At 39.3% G+C, this 15,434-nt stretch overlaps 1 protein-coding gene across 6 annotated transcripts in view; it reads left to right on the top strand.

Moving 5' to 3' along the window:
- SUPT3H (SPT3 homolog, SAGA and STAGA complex component) overlaps positions 1-15,434 on the top strand; it is a 385,861-nt gene that overhangs the window by 315,902 nt on the left and 54,525 nt on the right. The window lies entirely within an intron of this gene.

Raw genomic sequence — 15,434 nt, 5'->3', positions numbered from 1 at the left:
GGTTAGATTGGCAACACCACTTCTATCAGAGGTCCTGCTCCTAAACATACTTTGAGTTGGAAGAAGAAGAAATGATTTCTTTCTGGCTTTGAAGTAGACTGAAAGGCAGACAGTCCTTCACATCTTCAAATGGTTTTAAAGCTTATAATCAAGGTTTGTTTTTTTTTTTTTCTTAATGGAGAATTAAAGACTTTTATTTCAACAGCCTAAAGAAAGTGTGTGTGTGTGTGTGTGTGTGTGTGTATTTTAAATTCGATAGTCATCTTGTGGCCCTTTTTAAAAAAAAAAAATCTTTGGTTATGTTAATATAACTTTCTCCAAGTTCTTCTCTCTTTTAAGGAATTGGTTTGGAAATTTTAAGGAATTTTCAGAAAATGAGGTTTGATTTGTGACTAAAGAATGGTAGAAGTTACCATTTGTTTTTTTTTATATTCACCCTACTTTAACATACTAAAGCAGAATATACATGTATAGCATTATAGATGCATACATATGTAAGTATAGCATGGTATATGTTTTTTACCCCTAAGGCTGGATTTTACTATTATCTGTTGATAGAAGTCATGATTTCTTCTAAATTGTATCATCTCCTTTTTTCCCGTGTTTTAGTTAAAGGGAATGCTTTCTCACCATTCTTGGTTTTCATTAGTTATTGTTAATTGTATGCATCCTCAGTGTGACAGTAAGAATGTGTCAGAAGCTATTTATGTATGTCTCGGAAGGTTTTTGTAATGGTGACGATTATTTTCACTTTAATATTTAAAATTGGTCATATAAGAATAGGATTTATCATATTTATATTCATCATATTGCTGATTAAGCAGTATTTCCTTTTGCATGAGTGTTTCTAGACTATCACAATTGAAAAGAAAGAATGAAATCAATATCCCTTGTTTTAGTTTTTCCTACATGCCAGCTGACTATTTTAAGTGATGAGCCGAAAGGTAGATGAGGTTTAGAAAAATACGAGGTGACTGGAAGAATTTAAAAACCAACTGCAGTTGAAAGAACCAATTTATAACAAAGGATTGAAAATATCAAGTCCAGTGATAAGAGCCAAATGATGACTAATAGGTTGAGGCAATGGAGTGGAGAGAGAAAAAAGGCAGGGTTTATAATAATCTAGAAGTAATTAAAGGGTAGCAAGGGGCAGCAAGATTTTTGAGAAATAAACTTAAAATGGCAAGTGAAAGTGATGGATAAAATTACAAGTGGGAAAATGTATCTAATATGGGGGGGGGGGATCTCCTAATCATGGGGTCTGTGAAGCTTCCTCAAAAGGAAGTGGTGGCAATGGTAGTTGCTTCATTCTTCAGGTTTTTTATTTTTAAAAAGACTGGAAAGATCACTTGAGAATCATCTTGGTTGATGACATTATTGTGTGTCTGTGTGTGTGTGTATTCATTCCTGCATGTCTCACCTGATAGTCTTATTACTCGGGTACTGCTGCTTTTATAATCTAAGATTTTAGTAGATGGTCAGAAATGTACTTGAATCTAGGTTCAGATATAGTTTAAGCGAATTTTTACCTAATGAACACATAACTAATATTTTTTAAACTACTAATGCAATTTTAAAATGCTTAGTTTAAATAGATCTGGAAAATAGAGAACAAATAAGCCATAATCTAGAAGGTTCACTTAGCCACTGCCAGAGCAGACGGGCAAAACCAAGAGCAGATGAGAGAGAGCTTCACCACAGAGGGACACTGAGCTTTCATCACTCCTCGGAAACGACCCATGCTGAAAGGTCTGCTCCATTACCTGGGGCTCTGAGAATGTGCCCAGCCTGCAGGACTGAATACGCATACTCCATTTCATACCATGAGTAGTAGGATCCTGCAGACGCAGTTTCTTGGTATATATTGCAATACAGAAATCTACCTTTTAAAGTTAAAAATTCTCATTGAAGTGGGATAGATGTGCAGACGGCATATGCTAACAGTGTGAATAGCTGCCCTGGCTCCCACGTACCCTCGGCTGCTAAAAGGAGGTGCTGCTGATGCTGAGGTCCCTGGTGCTCACTCCCTGAGATGACCTTTCTGCTGCCTGGGCTTTGAGCTGTGGCTCCTAAGAGCGAGGGGGCATGTGGGCTGCCTCTATAGCAACCATAGGCTGAGACTAAATTTTCATACAGAAAGGCTGAGCTGACTTACCTCCAATATACAGTTCCCTTGTAGGCTAAGATGGCCATGAACAATTTGTTCATATTCATGAAATAGAGATTTAGTCTTGGCAGCGTGTCATTCTGAACCTGAACTGCTTGCCTAATATGTATAAATGTGATATCTAACGTAGAATACTTGTAACTTGATTGATACATAGCCAGTTCCCAATTTGGAGAATTAAAATGACAACCAGTAGGTTACATGGAAACTTAATTCCAGCATCAATCAGTGAACTAAGAAAAATCTGCTTTTGGTGAGGCGCCGTTCCATCTTCTGCTTACGGCTTCTGAAATAATTTTGTACAGATTTACAACACAATCCACTTCAGGAATACAATTATTGTAGAAAGAATTGTGAGTTCTTCACCTTGGGGTTGAGTTGAAGTGATGGAAGACAGGAGTGATTAAAGCCACATTAGGTGGAGGCGGGGCGGGGAAGAGTGCAAACCCTGCTTTGTACCGAGTAGCTGCTGGAGTGGAGAGGACAGTGGCCAGGGTAGCAGAAACTTCAGTGTCCTGCCGCTCACATGAGCGGACACAGTTAGAATCCACCCCTCCCCACTCAGCCAGTTAGAGCAGTCCTGTCTTTGGCATGCCGGTTTAAATTGGTGACTTCTTTCTTTTCTGTGTTCTCATGTATTCTCAGTCCTATGCAGAAGATCAAAAGAGAGTATCATACCTAGGAGATTCATTTTCCTGAGGTTAAGCTATGAATTAGATTTTTTTGCAACTGTTCCCCACCTCTGTATACCTGACCTTCTGTATACACATGCTAAAGAACATGTAAAGAGGCTAAGTTACTTTCTGCTTATTATTTTTCCTAAATGATTCTGAAAATCACTTCAGACTATGATTTGTAGTCGTTGTTTTAGAGTTCTTGGGCAACCTGGAGTGTCCTGAGTCATTCTGATGCTTGTCATCTCATCCTGCCCTTTTCCTCATTGTAGTTGGTATTGTGTGAGGTTATATTGCCTGGTAATTAAGACTGTTGATCCTAGAGCCAGATGGCCGGGATTCAGATCCCAGCTCTGCAGCTACTAGCTAAGTAGCCTTAAGGAAGTTTCTTAACCTCGTGATGGCTCAGTTACCTCATCTGTAAAATGAGTTAAATAGTAGTACACGCCTCGGGATAGAATTCTATCATGATAGGTGTCGGAGATAGCACTCTGAACCCGACTGTGGTGAGCTCTTAATATATTCTGTTAATCACAGTGCGACTAAGAGTAGCAGTAGTGCCTGCAGTGTACTTTCTAGAAGGTATCAGGTAAGAACACAAATGACTAAAGTAGAAGCCATTCCCCCACGCCCAGCCACACAGACACACACACACAGGCCTCACCTTGTAATCCCAGAAGAAACTAAAACTTGTATAATAATGTGATTTCTTTACAGACTAATAGTTTATACTGTTAAAATTTAAATATTATTTAAAGATGATTGTTCCTGAGAATAAATAAATGTTCATTTTCACTTTTTGAATTAATCGTGGTAAAGAACATCAATGGATTTTTTAATCACCATTGTCACATTAAAAAATACTGCCTCAGTAACTGGGTGTACATAGATACCACTTGATTTTTGCAAACTAGCTAGATTTCGCAGACTGGCTGCTGTGAAACAAAAGTCTAGGGAACAAATGGCATGGCCTCAGATTTTTGAAGCTTCATCAAATTCAGTTTATATGAGTTTTTGTATAAGTTATTGAAAAGTTTTCAGAGACTGATGTGTAAATCAAAGTTGGTGATAATTTTTTTAATAAATTACTAGCCTCATTTTTCCTCAGTTTTAAAAATTTCTTCATTTTACTGTTTATGAAAGTAATGCTAGTATGTGAGAAAATTAAGAAAATATAGAAAAGTAAAGGATAAAATAAAACTTACATTAAGAAGGGCTTCGGGCCCCAGAAAAAAAGTGTAGCAAAGCTTTAAATGAATTGTCCTAACCAGAAAATTAATTGGTATTTGTTTTAGTTGAATTTAATTGTTTAATTGAGGAGTATTTTCTTGTAGCCTAAAAATTCAAATGCTTTTGGTAATTTTTTTTTTTTAATTCTTAGAATTTACTTGCAGGTCTAGAAGGAAAAAGCATTTTTAAATTTTGTGACATTTTAAGTCGACATAGAGTAGGTGTTTGTAGGTAGAGCGTTCTGTTTTTCCTCTCAGAGGAAGTTCCCCAAAGAGGAACCCAGCGTACTGGGTTGTGTGTCATGAAAAAGATGGCCAGACGTACATTTAATGTAGATCCTCGCTATATGCCAGCAGGGGTGGTGCCCACGGTTACCTGCTCTGACATGCAATCCCAGCCCTCAGTGAGAAGTGCTGGAAATGGCTGATATAAAACCAGCTCTATAATTTTGAAAGCCAGAGAAAGCAAACTGTGTTCACCGAGTGGGATGACATAATCCGGTATGTAATGCTTAAATATATTTTAGTTTCTCCTGAGAGCTAGTCACAGTAGAAAAATATCTCAACCCCCTGAGCTTACATATTATCAGCTGGCTTTCTATCAAAGTAGAGTAGCAAGATAATAAAATTTCTCATTTAAGCATGATCATTAATCTAAGTAGTACCTTCAGGGTATCGCTTCAGTATTCACTCAGCTGTCTTAAACTGTGAGACAGAATCACAGGATTTTAAAACAGGCCAAGACTTGAGAGAGCCAGTGAGTCTCAGTCTCAGAGAGTCTTTGCCACGTACCCAGCGGCACTTGGTGAGTGACTGACCGGGCTGACCCTGGGATCCAGCCTTCTGACTCGGCTGCCCGCTCTTCCGCTGGCCGGCCATGCCACGCGCTTGGAGGTGTGTGTACCTGTTAGGGTGCTAGGGACGCTCTCATATCCCTGGTTCTTCGGGAATGTTTGCAGTAGACAAATAAGGATCGAAAATAAGAAATTTCCTTTAAGAATTCCTCACATTAAACTTTTAAAAACCAAAGTGGCATAGCAGATTGCTGTGACTGTTTCTATCTAGAATTTCACCTTCGTGAAAAAATTCTTATCTCTTGAGTCCATTAGATCTGTCTACATTTTATGTGTTCAACATAAAAAATTATATGTCATAAAGATTGGGATAATTTTCAAACATAAATACCAAGTAGAAATTGGGTGTTCTTAAATATTTGTATTTTTACTACAAGTGAAAATTTCTCGATAATTTTTTAGAAGTACTATATCTGTTATTATACATTGGGGCCAAGTACCTTTTTATAATTGGGGGCCACTGATTCTCAGAAAAAAAAATTAACATATGGCATATTTACCACATAAGAATAACCTCACAGTGAGTGTTCTCTAGAAAAAATGTAAAATCTTTAATTTAGTTTTTAATTTTAAAATAAAGTGGAGCAAAAATTTCAGTTACAAAATTTATGATGTCAAGAGTATATAAACTAATGGTTTCTCTAGGTCAGAAACAGTTGAATGTCAGAAATTTTATATGGTTTAACTACATGGTGTTCAATTTAGGATTAGGGCGAGAATGTTTGAAATACGGGAGTAAAGACATTGGAAGAGTTTGGGAGAGAAGATTATTAGAATCTGAGAACAGTGCTGTGTGATCAAATAATAACATTTAATTTTTTAAAGAAACTTTTCACCTGCATTCTGTTATTTATTCTTACAAAAGTAAGATGAGGGTTATTATCCCCACTTTATAGATTAGAAAACTGACATTTAGAGAATTAAGGAACCAGCTTAAGTATTGTTAAGTATCAGGGCTCTCTGTATTGGACAGGAGCTAATTACTCTGTGGTTCACTGGGACCACAGGCTTCAATGAATTCTCTCACTAATCCTCCTCATTAAACTCCTCTTTGCAGACTGGCTTCTATTCTTAACTCTTTAAGTGGTCTTATCCTGAAAATATAAGGTAGCATTTCCTAAACCACACTGTGTGGAAGACAGGTGTTCCAAGAGGTATTAAAAGATGCTCCGTAAGAAAAAGGCTTCTTTCTCAAATATTTGAGAAAATCTGTATGTTAACACCGTACGAGATCCACTCTTCAAATCTCATTCAATAAGAATAGTGAGGTTGTTTCAAAATCAGAGTAAAGTTGTAACATTATATTCATCGCAGTGTACACTTGATTTCCATATTTTATTTTATGTACACAACATTGAGGCTTTCTGGCTCACAAATATAGCTGTTTTTAATAAGGCTCTACGGAGACTTGCAATAGTCTTGGCTCAGAAGAGAAACAGTAAGAATTTTTTGCTTTAAAGATGTTTCACTGACAATATCTAACAAGTGGTCACATTTTTAAACTGGTGATGTCTAGAGGGAATCAATATATGGATTTCCTATCCAGCATAACTCTTCATGGTTTTCTGGAAAATATTTTTAAGGTATCTTCAAACATTGTAAGCTATTCAAAGGTGTCATAAAGAAAATGTCAGTCACCAGAAGACCCTTCCCTAAAAAATACCAGTTTAAGGTTTCAGAGTCAAATTTATTTGCTTTGGCTGTGGAACCCAGATTTGGTGAATTCATTTCTGATCCTTTTTCTGCTCTTGGAAGCACAGCATCTTAATTCTATATTGCCAGACAGAGTTGGCACCATCCTGCTGTGTTGTAAAACTGTTTAGTTAATATTTTTTTAATCATCAGGGAGAATGCGAGGAGAAGGGAAGAGAGATCTTATGTTATTTGAACTTTCTGCAGCAACACTTTAAATTGGGGCAGCCAATGAATTTTGTTTAAAAAGGAGTTATCCAGCTCTATTTTGAAAACCTATTAACAGCTGGTATGGCTCTTCAGTAAACAGTGGCTATTTAAACACATTTCCTTCTTTCTGCCTTCACTTTTATATCAACAGTGAAGGCCTCACGGTTAGTCCGTCACGGGCTACACATCCTAAGGTGATACACTCACATGCACAGTTTTACACAGAATATTTATTTGGGCTGCTTTAGATATCAAAACACAAAACTAACTAATTCTGTTGGCCAGAATTCCAACACGTAACTTCCTAATCAACAAAACATTTACAGGAAGTTCAAGTGTACAACACAAGATGACAGAACTTTTATTTTGAGTAGCACCAAAATTGTAAGTGGTGATTCAGATCAAACATCGATGAGGCCCCTAGAAATCCTGCAGGGAATCCTAGAGTTTTCAGGAACATGATTAGAAAAGGAGAAATTTGGTGTTCCCTCATGGGGAACATGGACTTGATGTAGTTCAAAAAGGAAATGTATCTGTATTGGTTGTAAAAGGCAGGCTCTGTCTTGGAGAACAGAGGAAGCACTTGAGCACGAGTGCAAGGAAAGAGGAGTAACTGACAGACAAAGGGGAACTTTTTCAACAGAATATTCTAAAAGGACCAAATCTTGAAATTTGAATGTGTTATTATAGTTTCTAGGTTTTTGCCATCTTCTGAGGGAATGGAGATAGAATGGAAAAATATTTTGAGTGACTCCCAAACGGAAATTATTTTTTCTTAAAAAAAAAAAAATCAGAGGATTCTTTTAACTCATAAATTCCTGAAAGCAGCAAAAAGATTAGTTGGGAAAAACTAAGCTGAGATATCTCTAAACTTAAAAATTGCTCTAAAAATGACAAGAAATTCCTTAAAAGTCTATAAATAAGAAGATTGTAAACAATGAGTCAGACATAAACTCAGTATGTTAAATTACTCGTGTTCACCTAGCAAAAATACTGTTTAAATTGTTCAGGTAATATTTTATATCTAAACTAGAAGGACATTAGAAAAGAACACATTAGTCTTATTGAAATAGATTCTTTATTAACCATTTCCAGAAACATCTAACAGTCGTAAGTATGTTTTGTTTAAGTGAAACATTTGTGTACTGTCTTATTGATAGTGTGATGAAAAGCCCCTCCAGACAGCCGTGACGAGAGCCTGTTGGACTGGAGATGATTTACTTTTTGGTGATTTCTCAAATAGTATTATATACTTTAGTCACACAAATATAATCACTGAACCGTCATTTAATTTGCTGACGCAGTTGCAGAGTTAATCGCACAACATAATAAGTGGATTGTTTTAAATGGAAAATTTACACCTTCCAAAAATGAAACTGATACCTTGCCCTTAGTGTACCCAGCGTATATTTAAGGCTGTATCCAAGGTAGGAGAAATACGCAGGAAAAAAATAATTATGCCTTGTTTTCCTGACTGGTGTTTTAATTATGATTTGATTTAAGCCAAATCCCTTAGGCTATGTAGGCACAGATCAAATATTCCACTCCCACACACCGCCTCTGCATGACCCCAAGCTGTGAGAAGAGAAAATTCATAGCCCATATGTCAGTCAGATGTTAGTTCTTGCCCTGGCACCTGGAGAGGCGCTCCCACCTGATTGCAGGGCGTTTGCCGTTCTGGGCATGTACCCAAAATGTGGAGTAGGCTCTCCAGATCTGGAAATATTTTGGCTGATTAGTTGGCAGAGGTCATGAGGGCAGAGCCCAGTGTCAGGCTCTGCATTTGCCCAGGTGCATTCAAGGTGACAGCTGGGCAGCTGTGCCCCTGGTGGAAATACCAGGGAGGGAGTATCTGAGTTGACTCTCTGGCTCCCGAGGTTCAGAGGCTGGCCTACAGGTTCCTGTCAATTCCAATTCAAACACTTGTGCAGATTTTATAGTTTCCAGTAGAGAAGTTAGAGACTCTATTTCTGGCTCTGATTTAATCCTGCATTCCTGATCTAACCTAAAACACCCATTCCCGTATTCTAGACTAATTAGGTAAGAGCCCAATACGTTAATAAGTTATAGTTGACAAGCATTCCTCATCCAAGCAAGCTTTCGGTTTAAAAAAAAAAAAAAAAGAGCAAGGAGAAGAGAAGAAAAAATAAGAGAGGGAAGGGGGAAGGAGAGTGTACTTTTCTCTGAAGCCATCATCTAAAGAAGACAGTGTTGGTGTTGATCCTCATGTGGGTAAACTCATTTCGCTGCCATGTTTGGAGGCAGCGGTATCTTTCACCCCCTCAGCCATTTGGTTAATGGTTAAAATTACAAATGACTAAGAAGGCAGAGCAAGGAGCAGGGCTGTGTATTGATCTAAGTCAGTCTGTCACCAGCCACTGCTGGAAGAGCCATTCATAGTGCCTGCCTTGCTGATGGGATGGAGCCACCCTTCACATACACAGGCCAGCATGCACTTTCTGAGTTGGGACTAGGGGGTAACAGTCCATTTGGCAGACTCCGCATTGGTATGATTGAATTACACATGATTTAGAAGCCAGAGGGCCAGTGTTAATGCCCCTGCGTGTCCTGAGATCCTTAGAACTCTGGTGTCTTCTTTTATTAAGTCAATATCAATTGCCAGACGTCGTGTTAGAAATCTGTTGATGGGGGTGGGGTAGATGGACATGAGTAGCTGGATGTCCAACACAGCAAAAGAGTCACGCATGTACACAGAGCCATGTGGTTGGCGTGGTAACCGCGGGATGGACACGGCGCCTCCGGTACAGAGACCAGGCTGCGACCTGCCTGTGAATGTCAAGGAAGCTTCGTCGGGTCACTAGCATTTGAACTGAGTTCATGAGACAGGGTGAGGGAAATGAGTAAGAATTGCGAAAAAATGATTCAGGCAGAAAGAAGAGCAGGAATAAAACGGAGCGAGGGGGAATAGATGTAGGAAGGCAGAGTAGCTCTTCAGGCCAAGATGAGGAACTGAGTCTGGAGGACGTTGAGAGCAGATAAAGCATCAGAGGTTGGCTGGTGACAGTTTGAGAGGGACTTTGAATCCCAAGCCAGTTTACGTGGACTTTACGATGTAGGCCAGCAGTTACATAACCGTGCTCTGCAGAGACCGCAAATTACTTTACAGGTGTTCTGCAAAATAATGAAGTGTTTTCCCTAAATAGTGCAGATCAGTTCTTATCTCTGATCCATACTGAGTTTTCAGCAAGATTTTGTTTGAAAAATTTCTTTTTAAACAATGGATATAGTCATCAAGGAGCTACGTTAGAGTTTTTGAGCAAGGGGTTGATAGGAACAAATCCATATTGTGAAAAAAAAATGCAGCTGATGGTATGGAGGATGGTGTGGAGTTTGTCATTTGGGTCAATGCATAAAATAGAAAATTACAAGTAGTCTCAACAATAAATTCAGTGCTCAATACATAGAATTTGCATGAAGTGTAAAGATTCAAGAAGAAAACTAATTTCAAGGGAATTTTCTTGGGGGAAGGGGGGGAACACAATGCATAGTTCACCTGAACCTAAAAAAACAAACAAACCAAAAAACCACAGACATTCTAGCTTTCTGTTTGAACTTCTGGGAATGTTTATATACATGACCAGAAAGTCCCTTCTCTCGCCTTCTGAAACAGCCTACACGCTATGTAGTATGTATCTATCTCTCTAAATAAATCTACCTTTACGCAAAAAAAAAAAAAAAAGTCCCACATACTGTTGTGCTGTTTTGATGAACAAATTGACTTTCTAAGCCATTAATGAATTTGGTCATGCATTCCTGAAAGATGAGTATAATCTAACCAGATTTTGACCTTTTTTCATCATTAAAGCCATGCCTACGATAGCTTTGTGCAAGTATAAATTCCAAAGCATCATTTTTCTAAACTTTGATTAGTGGCTTTCATCTCTCTGTGAACCCATTATCTCCAGCACCCCCCACCCCTAGAAAAGAAACGCTAAGGAAAGGAGTGAGAGCATCGCTGGCTCCGACACTGGCTTTCAGAGGATCGATGGAGTGATAGGTCACTAGTCGTTTTTCCTTGTTTTAACAGAAGTCCAGTCTTAGTGTTTGTAGTGATGCTTCTAAGTGGGGACACGCTGTGCACAGCTCATCCCTCCCGTGTGCTTACTCCTCAACAACACTTCCATCTATAAGAAGCTCCGTCTCAGTTTCAGACGTTTCGCCCTTCCCTGCTCCGAGTCCCTCCTTCAGATTTATGAAAGAAAACATTTCTTTCTGTGAAAGGTTTTTGTACACCCGCATCTGGAAGTGTTTATTTCAGTGGCATGTAAGCTATCTGTGGATTTAGTTAGCACCAGACCCCCTTTTGTGTACTCCTGCCTTAGAAATGTTATAAATGATCTTATTGAATTTGTGCCAGTGTGCACATGGTTTGGCTGATTGCTACATATATCCTTTACCTGCCAGTCACCTTTGATTTATGTTCCTCCTGCTAAGCTTTTCCCTTCCAAAAATGGTGCCACTGAACTGTCCTCTAAATCATCTTATTGGTTAAATTACTCCAAGACCAGTTGGTATGTTTTTGGTTGCCTCTAGACAGATGAATTTATATTTTTCTGCCCTTACCCACTTCTAGTAAAGCCATGTTGTATGGAGGAGGACTGGACATGTGAAGTCATCGATCTCTTTATTCCAAATGAATACCATCTGAAACATTGTGCAGCTCACCACTGAAGTGACAAAGAAGTGTTCTGTAGCATCCACCTCTGTTCTGAGACCTTCTTTTGCACATAAGTCTGTGTCTTGAACTGACTCGGATGTGGGGACTTTTCATTTCTCAAAACAGGGGAAATAAAGTCCCTCAAACAAAATAAAGTAAATTTCATCAGAAAGAGCGAGTCTTTGTAGGCTTTACAAAGCTTTACTAAACTTGTGAGTTTTATGATGTTTCCTGGAGAAAAGCAGGTGGCTTGGCAGTTATCTTAAATGTTGGTTATTTGTGGTAGTGGTTTCGAGGGGTTTCATATTTCTAAAGAGAGATCCTAAAAAGCTCATTCTTAAGAGCGTTTGAAAAAATGATGCATCATTTTGAATTAATTTTCTGGATGTTCGTTGGTCACTGAATATGCCGTTTAACTTCATCTTGCAGGTCACCATCACCACTGGGGCAACTTTAATACTTAACAGTGAATTTGCTAACTAGGAAGCCAGTACTGTGCCGACAGAGCATGGCAATGCTTACAGAATTTTAAAAATAGCTTTTAGACATACAGATAGCTCAGTTAAAAAAGCTTTGCAAAGAACTGCTGTTTTTCTGTTCTATATGATGACAGAGGAGTATTTTAAATGTCATGATTGTTCTTACGATGGTGTGCAGGCATTTCAAGTACTTGGATTCCACAGATGTCAGTGTCATACTTCACAAACTACTGTAAGGAAAGAACAGAGCGTCTAGGCTCTTTTTCTGTGGTTCCACCAAGCCCAGAGGTATTTATTCCCAAAAAACTCGGGAGGCTTCATTTATACTCCTATAACTTGATACGGAGCTCCCTGTGTTCTGCCAAGGGGCTACATGTCTCAGGAACGCGTCTGTGAGTCAGTCATGATCCCAACACACCTTTCCAAGAAGCATCACGAGGGACTGCTGCTGTTAGGAGATAGAGTCGGAGATGTGAGCACTGTATTTCCATTAAGATGTCACTTTTATTTACATATATATATGTATGTGTGTGTGTATAATCTTTAAGATAGGTATAATTGATATGTGTATGTGTGTGTCTTATTTAAAAAGATTATCTTCTAAGGGTTTTAAATATTCGATATCGTCTAGTCATTACAACAACCTAGAAGGTAATACGATTATCAGTATCCTCAATAAATAGTAAAAGATTGTCTTAAATGAACCGAAAATTTCACCGATGCTGTTTCATGTAAATCACCATTGTGCATTCACTCCCCCGTCTTTGATGGTCGGAGTCAGATGGCTTGCCTGAGCCTCAGCTGAATCATTTGTGGCAGTGAGCGGTGTTCAGTAAGTAGTTTGTAATAGCACTTGAAAGCTCCTAGCACAGAGCCTGGAATGTAGAGCGTGCTTCCCACAATGCACACAGAATGTTTTCTTTTGAAATATCATCATCCTGACGGAATGCAGAAGTGGAGACGGCAGGGCCAGTTGGCCAGCAGTGCCCCCCTGAGAAGGGCAGAGGCAGGCCCAGCCCGGCGCGTGAGGGTGGGGTGCAGGCCCAGACGCGCCGATGGGCTTCTTTGGAGCCCTCAGAGAATTCCCGAGTGTTTTTGCGTCCATTTTCACATGCATAAAACGGGTAATACTGTGCTCTTTACAGTTTGTATCTTGAGAGCCACGACCGCCGGACTCCTCTCCTGTCCCACGTCTCTGCCCTCGTGTGGGCAGACAGGCCCAGGCTGAGGCCCACTGTACTTCCGGCGGCGGTGGCATTACTGACCACATATGGGAAGTGAGGCTTAGATGCAGAAAGAGTATGGTAAAAGGATGAAACACCACAGAAATTGTGGGTTGCAAAAAGTGACTGCCAGAAGCTTTTCCAGGAATGAGAGCTTTGAGAAGTTGGAAGCTTTAGATTGAAAGGAAAGAATGGAGGATCCAGTGCACTGCAAACTGGCTTTAATGATAAGTTTCCAACTTGAGGATCAGGGAAGGACCTTACCTAGAAAGGTTCCTACTCCTTCTTTCGCTGATTCCTAAACTTCTATTAGTGGAGAGTCATCGTCCTCTCTTAAAATATATTTTGTATCCATGTGAAAAATTTCATTTCAGATATCTAGGTGAGAGGATTCACATGCAGCAGAATTGTCCGGTGGTAACTAGTATGGTCTCGGTCCGCTCTCCCGGTCCATTTCAGTAGAAGCTTCTTACTCGACTTATTCAAGACAAGTGAGAATTTATACTGTTTCCAAAAACCTCCTAAGAATTGAAATCTATACCCAGGTTATTCCAGCATCCAGCCATTGCACACTTTTCTTCCAACCTAAATTGAAATTTTTTCTTTATTTCTCCTTCGTGGAAAGAAAAATACTATAATGTTATATGAACAAACTCTCCGAGGCCCTGTCTAATTTTGGTAGCAGTATTTCTCACAGTTGCTTGGGAGAATTTTGTCACTGTCTCCGCTTTCATCTCCAGACAGCTTCTGTACGCCCACACTCCTCTCAGAGGTCAGGGCTAGAGAAGGAGTACTTTTCAGACTTGGGTAGATCTGGGCCCAGGGAGCTTCTGGTGATGTGGGGCCTAGTAGGAGAGTCAAGATTCCATCTCTTTATTTCCTTGACTTTCTCTGAACTGTTTTCTCCTTTTGAGCCAGATTCCAAACATTAACCCACTTTCCCCAAGGTGCTTCCTGTTTCCTGGTCTGATCAGAACCTACTGAGGACCTATCTCCAGGTAGACTGAGGGACTATGTTTAATCATCTTGGCATCTCCCTCAGTGAAGTACAGTGCTTTTTGTTTATTTGGAGCTCAAAATAAAAGGATGAATGGAAGGTCAGATGGATGAAATGATGGTCTGAAGAGAGAACAGTCTTCCAGTTAACAAAGTCCAGTTTTCATCTCCCTGATCAGGCCCCCTGAATTTGGTGTGCCCTGTAACTATGGGTACTCCGCTACCTAGGATTAAATACGTATAGATCACTGCAGAGCAGTAGAAAGGATGATATGGTCGCTTCGTTATTACCAGCCCTTAATCATTGATTCCTCTGGAATCTTAAGGCAAAATAATGTCCAAGTTACCTCACGAGCAATATCTATTTTAAAATGAGTATGTTCAGTGGGTAGTTATATACCAAACATACTGAAGAATCCTTGGCTTACTGGGAAGGCATGAAGCCCAGCTCCCAGCTTCATGCCGGAGCCATAACCGGAGCTCACGTGTACCTGTTAACTGACTGACCCTTGCACTCAGCACCTCCGATCAGTGCCGAGGGACAGATCTCTACATACTCACCGATGAGAAGGAACTTTGCTATCATTTGTAAGACTCTAAGGATTATCTTTTAACATCACTGTTCAGTTACTCTGCAGAGTGGTTTTAGGAAATTAGATAATATATGTATAAAGTGTCCAATCCTCCCAGCTGTTATTTTTATTACAGAACCCAGTCTTGTTTACATAATTGCTCTTGACAGCAAGGGTTTGTTTGTTTTTTTTAAACATCCAGGAGAGCAGTGTCCAACTATTGGGCTCTGGAAGTAACCTTGTTATAGAAAATTCTGCTTTGTGGATGAAGTCAGATTTTACTGGTGTGGCTGTTTTATGAGCTCAAGTTGATAGTTAATAAAAATTTTTTTAAGGCCAACAATTATAAATATGAAACCGTACCTTGGTAGGGGTAGCACTGAATCACTGCTATCCTATCCATTCTGGAAGCTTTTGGCCAAAAATCATAGGCACCAGAAATAACCACTTAGAAAACAAGATTTAGAGAACCCAAAATAACAGAATTATTTGGATAGTAAGACATGTCTGTTTGTTAGATGATTATGTATTCTCACAGACACAACCTAATTTTTCTGATAAAAGGGCCTTTGTTAGTGGTATGCTCCTGTACAGTTTCAGACACATTTTTATGATACATTTTTATGCGTGGCCATCAATTAGGAAGAGAGTCTAGACATC

The sequence above is a fragment of the Camelus dromedarius genome, chromosome 19 (assembly GCF_036321535.1).
Source record: "Camelus dromedarius isolate mCamDro1 chromosome 19, mCamDro1.pat, whole genome shotgun sequence".
Classification (NCBI taxonomy): domain Eukaryota; kingdom Metazoa; phylum Chordata; class Mammalia; order Artiodactyla; family Camelidae; genus Camelus; species Camelus dromedarius.
The sequence above is the reverse complement of the archived record's forward strand: the minus strand, read 5'-3'. Positions and strand labels throughout refer to the sequence as shown.